This window comes from Tiliqua scincoides, chromosome 1, assembly GCF_035046505.1.
Source record: "Tiliqua scincoides isolate rTilSci1 chromosome 1, rTilSci1.hap2, whole genome shotgun sequence".
NCBI lineage: Eukaryota > Metazoa > Chordata > Lepidosauria > Squamata > Scincidae > Tiliqua > Tiliqua scincoides.
The window spans coordinates 258,964,817-258,973,450 of NC_089821.1; the positions used below are offsets into that span (position 1 = coordinate 258,964,817).

General features: G+C 47.4%; 1 pseudogene; it reads right to left on the reverse strand.

Annotated features, from left to right (window-relative positions):
• Positions 1–8,176: 8,176 nt before the first annotated feature.
• On the reverse strand, positions 8,177–8,296 carry LOC136637733 (5S ribosomal RNA; annotated as a pseudogene).
• Between the last annotated feature and the right edge of the window lie 338 nt (positions 8,297–8,634).

Sequence of the window (8,634 nt, forward strand, 5' to 3'; positions counted from 1 at the left end):
CAGCCCAAGGCAGCCCGCGCGCCCGCCCCGCGAGACTCCCCGGCTGGCCGGGCGCCCCTGCCGGGGCAGAGCAAGGCAAGCGGCTCGGGCGCGCAGGGCATGGCCGGCCGGGCGAGAGCCCCCAAGTTGGGAGGCGCAGCCGCTCCCCGCGGCTCCCGCTGCCCTCCGCAGCCGCTCCCCGCTCCTCTGGCAGCGCCGCTCGCAGGCTGAGACTCCGCCGCTCCTCCGAGAGAGGGCAGAGGCGGCGGGGAGGGGAGGGGAGGGGAGGGGAGGGACACGCCTCCTGCCTCCTCTCTCCCCTCCCCGGCGGCAGAGAGGGCGAGAGCGGAGCTGCCTGAGCGCTCACTGCCGGCGGCACTGGAGAAAAGAGGAGGCGCAGCGAGAGGATTACAACCCCCGGGCTCCCCAGAAACCTCCCTCCCCTGGGAACTTTTCTCCCCCTCACCCGTCCGCCGATGTGGGCTGTGTGTGCTCACAGCCCAAGCCCAAGCATGTCTACTCAGAAGTAAGGCCTATTGGAGTCAATGAGGTTTACTCCCAGGTAAGTGTGGCTAGGATTGCTGCCCGGCAGCCCACTCCTAACCACACTTCCCTGGGAGTAAGTCCCATTGACACTCATGGAACTTACTTCTGAGCAGACATGCCTAGGATCGTGCTCTGAGGCTGCAATCCGAGTCACACTTTCCTGGGAGTAAGCCCCATTGACTCTAATGGGTCTAATTGACTCTAATGGGGCTTACTTCTGGGCAGGCATGCCGAGGATTGGGCTCTGAGGTTGCAATCCTAGCCACACTTACCTAGGAGTGAGCCGCGTTGACTCAAAGGGGACTTACTTCTGAGTAGACACGACTAGGGTTGGGCTGCAAGTGGCCTCGCTGCCGAAGTTTGCTCGTTTGTTAACTGCACCCCGCTCCCCACCCCTGTAATGAAGCACAAGGCAGAGCCGCCTGCAGGAAAGCTGGAGAAAGCTCTTCAAGCGGCGCTCGCCTGCGGGATTTTCGCACCAGGCGGAAGCGCTCGGGCGACCGCAGCCTCTCGGGATCTGTCCGCGCGGGGACTTAACGGAGTGGCCCCTGGATCCAGGCTGCGGGTCCAGCGGAAACGGGGCGATGGACTTGTCGGGTTCTGTGCGCAGCCGCTGCTGGAACGGGGGGGGGGGAAGGAGAGCGGAACCTGAAACAAGCCCTTTCTTCCCTTGCAGCGCCCAGGTTCAGAAAGTGTCGTCGAGAAACGGAGCACTACAGTCGTTCTCTGCCGACGAAGCGCTGCAAAAATTGGGAAGCAGAAACACCGGAGATCTGCTTCTTCACACGCTTTCTGGAATGCGCCTGGCTCTCAAGCAGGTCTGTGTAGAGCCCAGTGTTTCTCAAATTGTGGGTCGGGACCCACTAGGTGGGTCACGGGCCAATTTCATGTGGGTCCCCATTCCTTTTCAGTATTTTATTTTTCATACATTCGACTTGATGCTCCCATAGTATGTGGCTGCATTTGGGGAAATGTTATAGACCTGTACTCTTAACAAGCTGCTATGTAAATTCTTTGAGCAATGATAGTCAATGAACTTACTCCTGGGTAAGTGTGGGTAGGATGGCAGCCTAGGATGGTTAAAAATTTTCCTGCTTGATGATGTCACTTCTGGTCATGATATCACTTCTGGTGGGTCCTGACAGATTCTCATTGTAAAAAGTGGGTCCAAGTGCTGAATGGGTGAGAACTACTGGTGTACACAACTGTCTGAAGCCAGACAGTGCATGAAGCCAGTTGGAAACTGGAATGGAGATAGGCTCTTTTTCCATCCTCTGCCTCTGTTTGTCTCCTTCCCTTTGGAATTCATTATTTCTGATACTTTTCTCCCCCCCCCTTTTGTACCTGCTCCTGAAATGATCTGGGACAGCTGCCTATAGCTCAACTAGCCTTTATAAGTATGCACAGTGGGGAGAAAATAAAATTCAAACATCTTCTTTCTCTCTTGTCTGTATATTTCCAGCAGGTTCGCTTCATACCTTTGTACTTTTTCCTGTAAAAAAAAAAAATCATACCCACAGAGTGGTCTTGCCTGTCTCATCTTTACTGCCAGTGTGCCTTTTTCCTCTTGATGTACCTTTCTTGGTACTTGATGATAGTTCTTCTGATCTTTAGGGATCTGTAGGATTTCTCTGTGCTTTGTTTTGTCCTGTCTGCTGCTGTTTTGCAGCAGAAAACCACATTTAAGTGAAAGTGAACCACAGTTTGAGAGCCAGAGTGGCAGTCATGACGTTTTTGACCAATCCCTTCACCCTTACAATTGCCTACCCTACCTCACAAAGTTGTTGTGAAGATTAAAGCAGGGTGGGGGGGGGGAGAAACTCAACTCCCTGGAGGAAAGTTTGAACTAAAATGTACAAAACTAACCCAGTGTGACTACTTTCAATGAGTTTACACTAGGTATGAACTTAGCTTCTTCATAGTGGTATCTCTTTCCAAATGATATCAAGGATCTATGAATGATTTCCTGCTATGTGCAGTACAAAGAGATGATGAGACAAATAAAATATTCAAATGGATTTATGATTTCTAAGTTGTTCTTCTGTACAGCCATTCTGATATTTATATTGGTGATGCTTTCTATTGTTTTGCTTATTATTATTATTATTATTATTATTATTATTATTATTATTATTATTATTATAAAAACACCTAACACAACATGGAAGACACTGATAAGCATAGGGGGAAGAAAGATTTCATGGGGTTTTAGTAAAGAGGGAATTTCAGAGGGGTTGCAGAAAAATGCGATTGAATCAGAACCAGATTCCAAAATAAGTCTACAGAAATTATAGAAAAATTATAGAATCACAGGACCAGAGGGGCTCCCAGTGATAATCCAGCCAGAGAGAAAGAGAGACTATAGTATTTTTAGAACATTGAGGGCAGTTTGAAGAAAATAATATAACTCAAGGTCTGTACTGTTGTCCGTGTTAACTGAGGCTGCAATCCTATCCATGCTTTCTTGGGAGTAAGCTCCATTGACTACAGTGGAATTTATAGGCATCCTTCAGTCTCAGAAGACTATGGTATCGAACTCTGAATGGTGATTCTGGAACAGAATGTCCTCTCCAGTGCGCGAAGCCCGGGTAAAGTAGATATGGAGGATAGACTGTTTCCCATGCAGCAAATCCCCCCCCCCCCACGTTGCTGGAATGGTCCAACGGAAAGGCAGAAGCCAATACGGTTGGATGGCATCGCAGGAGTTGCCAGAACGTGACTGTGTTCAGCCATGAACTGCCTCAGGGACTCCGGCTCTGGATTTTGCCTCGAGGTTGACTCCTGAAGCCTTTTCCATAACTGGATGTAGCCACAAAGCAGTGGATGTTTGGGATCAGAGTTTTCCTTCTCTCAGATGAGCTGCCTTCCCAGGCTATTGAGTCCCATCTACCCGGTGGTTGTTTAGTCGCCTCTTACGACAAGTACAGCCAAACTGAGGGCCTATTCTTATCCCCCAGCCCCCAGGGGTGACATCTGGGATGTCAAGGCTTGTGCGTGAATTGGATTAAAGTGAGGGAGAGGTGCGCATAGTCGGCTTCATTCTCTCTTCCCAGATTCCATCTTGCTCCAATGGTAGGACAAAAGTCGAGATGTTTGGAGATGGGCTGGGCGCAGTGGTTGACCAGGGCGTCTTTCGTGTCTTGCCATGCTCTTAGCATACCATGTCGCTTGCAGAACCACCTTCATGACCGTTGGTCCTATTCTAGTAGGTCTCATCTGCTCAATCCGCCGGAGTCTGTCTTCACATGCTCGGGATAGACAAGTCCCAATCTTGCTGAAGGTCAATGACCCGACGGCTACCCTCAACCTGGTTTGGCCAGCCTGTCGAAGCTGTTGCGCAGGGTGTGGCTGCTGCGCATGCCACAGCTACTGGGAGCCACAGGTGAGCGCTGAGTGACAGGTGGGGACCAAAGGTGGACGAGCTGCCCTAAAAGGACACGACATGCCCCTACACCAGAGGTACTACCCCTCCCCATACACCCCAGTGGAACTTACTTCTGAGTAAACATGCATAGGCTTGGGCTCTGAGTCAATTCACAGTACAAGACCTTCCGCACTCCACAAATAGCACATCTTAGCTGAACTGCAGTGTACAGCTAGCAGTGAGCCAGATCAAACCTGAAGCACTGTACCAGATCAAAGCATCATGTCCTTCTGGAAGAAATTCTGCAGGGAGTTGTCACTTTTCTGCTTCATTGCTTTCTGTCCACTAGAGGTCACAGTTAGAGCCATTTTAATCTGTTAATTTAAGAGTTCATTGGTTTTTACTTTGGGGAAAAGGGGGAGACCCCAGTTTTCATGCTTCCCAATTGTCATCTCCCTAGAACGATCTCAGTGTTCATTTTTCAGATTGCTTTCTACATTTAGGTGACTGCAAAATAATAATGTACAAAATAATACTGACTTTTTTAGCTTTGTAATTATGCAGTTTTTGATTATCAATAACCCAACTCTTTTTTCTTCTTCTTTTTACTTTGTCCAGATACACAGCCCAATCCTATGCATGTCTACTCAGAAGTAAGTCCCATTAGATTCAATGGCACCTACTCCCAGGAAAGTGTGGATAGGATTGGGTTCACAAATGCCTGGATTTCACACTTTCAGGAACAACTTGCACATGAATCAGAGGTCATTTTCGAGAAGCTATAAATCATAATTGCAATCATTTTCATTACAGAGAATTTCTACAAGAGGCTTATTACTTGAAAATTCTCAATTTAACCAAAGGGCATTGGGGCATATGCCTTTATAGAGGGAATCCAGAGAAAAAACTGCTTCTGCGGTCTCTTTTTACATCGCTTCAGATCAGGGAACCTCAAACTTTCAGCTGCTGGGACAACATCATTACTTTTATGGTGGGCACGTCAAATATGGACAATAATACAGACATTTTTGTACATAACTCTAAGAATTCATAACTGAGTGAAGATGCACCAAAGAGGTGCTTATATTTAGCAGGGGAAGAGTAGCTGTCCCTCTTCACCGGTGCACAGCATCTTTTCCGGTGACTGTTGACTGATATTTCTTTTGTCTCTTTTTAGGATTGTGAGCCTTTTGGGACAGAAAACCATGTATTTATTTTTTGCTATGTAAACTGAGCATGAAGATCCATGGTGGTGAGTAGAAGTGGTGGGATAAAAAGGAGTTGGGAATAGCATTATAATACTGTTGGACTTAAGGGGCCAGTCAAAATGTGCTGGGGAGACCACTGTAATTTGGAGTCCCCTGTTCCAGATGATGCTAATTGGCCTCTATAAAGAGACAACCATTTTTCAGAGGTGAATAACCTGCAACATTTCCCCCTTCCAATACACAGCAACCTATATTAGTGACATAAACCTTTGTAATCAAACCGAAGAGGAAAGCATAATTGGAAATCCTAAAAAAAGATATTTTGGGCCCCAGGAACATTCGTGGTGCATTTGGTCAAACAAGAATGCATGCAACATCTGAAAGAGAGAGTCCAGCTCACTTTGGAATGGAAGCTCTGCCTCCCAACACAAAGTGATGTAGTGATGCAATCTTTAGACTCTGAATTATCCCCCCATTTTGTTCCACAACTTGCGGTTTATGCCACTCCCTTAATGGATGGCTTGTGGACACCACCACAACTTCACTAAGTGGAGTGAAGTAATGAGAGGCAGGTTGCATTCAAAGATCTGAGCCTTAGCCAAATTCTGAGGCGAACCACTTCAAAGAATTTCTGATGTTGAAAAAGCCTCCAGGCACCTACCAGGTGGAGTCAGCAGGAAAGGAAGTTCTCTGGCTTTTATTGCCCACAGATTGAAATCCTGCCATTTCCATCACACCCCCATAAAACAAGGAAGTCTTGGCAATAAAATGGCTGTTGAATCTTTCTGTTGGTGCACAATCAGTCCAAAAGGAAAAGGACAGTGGAGAGAAAGGGAGTTAAAACAACAATTGAGATTGCTATCTTGGCTGAAGGGGATATATGCATTTACCCATTTTTACCCAGGGAGCTCAGGATGGAGTATATAGTTCTCAGTCCCTCATTTTATCCTCACAGTAACTCTGTGAGTAGGTCAGGCTGAGAGCATGTGACTGACCCAAGGTCACCCAGTAGAGTTTATGACTGGGAATTTAAACCATTTCTGCCCAACGTTGCATGTATGCAACAGAGATCAAATGTGTTCACCTGTGGGCTGGGCAGAAATGGGTTAAGACAGGGTTTTCCTGGATCCTAGAGCAAAACTCTAGTGTTGGTGTTATGACAAAATGGCTTGAGCCCATCTCTTTTGCTCCTCTGAAAAAAAGCTCTTTGCGTTTCATTTGCTTTCTCTAGGTGCAGGAGTCGGAGATGCTGTTTCAGCACTTTTGGTCTTTGGGACCTCAACTTAGGAGGTTACTCCAGCCCAGGGGTGTCCAAAGTTTTTGGCAGGAGGGCCACATCATCTCTCTGACACTGTGTCAGGGGCCAGGGAAAAAAAGAATTAATTTACATTTAAAATTTGAATAAATTTACATAAGTTTACATAAATGAATATATTAAAGATGAACTTATATGAATGAATGAAGGTCTTGCAATAGCTCAAGGCCTATAAAAGGCCTTGCACAAAGCAAGGCTGGCCTTTCCTTTGCTGCCTCTGCTGCATCACAGACGTGAAACAGCAAGCAGTGGAGGGAGCCCTCATCCCACAGCTCACGCTAGAGGTCAAACAGTTGCCCTCACGCTAAGAGCAGTTGCGTCAGGCCGGTGTGGGCTCCAACAAATCTCCGGAGGGCCAGAGGCTCATTGGAGACTGGAAACTCCCTGAGGGCTGCATTGAGAGTCCTCGAGGGCCGCAAGTGGCCCCAGGGCCAGGGTTTGGGCACCCCTGCTCCAGTCTATCTTGGATGTTCCTAGTTCATTTGGCTAATGTGGGACCAGCATGGCTTGTGCAGACTTTGTGATTACTGTTCTGCAATGTGCACAGAGGAATATTCCCCGGGGAAAGGAACCTCCCAAGTTGTTTGCTGATGTGCCCAACTAGAAGCATAAGAAATACTGTTAGGTATCCTGGGACAAAGACCTACCTTGGAGGCCCCTTGGCAGCTCCCTTTGACACATTGGAACCCACCACTGCCACCACAACTGACTGTTCAAAGGTTGACCTGGCTTTGTGAGACTCCTAAGGGTGTGGATCCTCTGACAGTGCGCTAATTGGCTAACCTTTGTCATGGCCTCTGACATGAAGTCCTGACATGAGAACAGTTCCATGGTGTGTCTTTGCTTCTTACATAGCTCACACCCTCTGAAATGTAGCTCACTCTAGACACCAAAATAATACCGTTTCTACACATATAAACCAGATAACCATTGCGTGTGTTTTGGGTTTTTTTGAGTTGCTGAAGCTAGAACATTGAGAAAATAAAATACCAGCCTCCCAGCAGTTTCCTCTCCTACCCTCAATTAAGGTGCTAGTTACACATTAATGAACTCACAGGAGGAATTGAACATCAGCTGACAGTGCAGAAGCATCCTTGTCCAAGGGGTTTTAATGACCCAAGGAACTTCCCCTCCTCTTGGAGGATTCATTGACAAGGCAAAAACAGCAAATAGTTCTCCTTTCTGGATCTGCTTCAAAATAGCATACGCAAGGAAGAAAAGATAGTTCCATTCATGGCAAAATGGCATTATGCCATGGGAGCCTAACAAACAAAGAAGCCAGTCACTCTGTGGCGCAATGAAAAAAAAATGGAAATAGAAAACACAATTGTAAATCACAAGCATAAGGCACAAAACAAGTACAAGATACTCTGTTCTGCATCTTTTTATTTTTTTAATAACTTTATTCTTAGGTTATTTTCACAGGGGGAGTGTTCTACTTCCTGGCTTAGTACTCTAGCAGTTACCCAAAGCAGTACCTGAAAACAAGTGTGACCCACCAAATTACATGATCCACAAGCATGCCACTCATGCTGACTCTTAGAGTTTCCATTATTGCAGCCTGTATTGGGGGGGGGGGGTCAGTGCAATTGTCATGCAGCAGAGCAGGAATGCAAAACTGTATTCCTGATCCAGTTTTACAGGGAGAACCACAGCTTTCACTGTTGTATGCACAAACAGTGTTCAAGTTCAGGCATTGCCCCTTTGTTCCAAGGCTGCCATTCATTGGTTGGCAACCTTTCAGTCTCAAAAGACTATGGTATAAGCCTACAGCACCCGGTATTCCCACATGGTCTCCCATCCAAGTACTAACCAGGCCTGACCCTGCTTAGCTTCCAAGATCAGACAAGATCAGGCATGTGCAGGGTAACAGTTGCTTAAGGCTACCATAATGGAGCACCATCTCTCCCTTTGATTCAGTTTAGGAGCTGCTGTACCTGGACACACCCCTGGATAGGGATTGTGTGTCTTGCCTACAGAGAAGGTCAACCTCACTTATCCCCCAACATACCTGTGATTGAAGAAGAAAGGCAGGCAGTGAGGTAGGCTCGACTATATGATGTTCTGCTCCACAGTTGTGCAGATGCACTCAACCTGACCTTCCTGGCCTGGAGGAAAAGGGGAGAGGTGGTGGCTTGGTGTCAGTGGCTGAGCCCCCTGAGTCGGCCACACTGCTGGCAGGGGTGTTGTCTGGCCGGCCACAGGAAGGGCAGGGTGAGCGT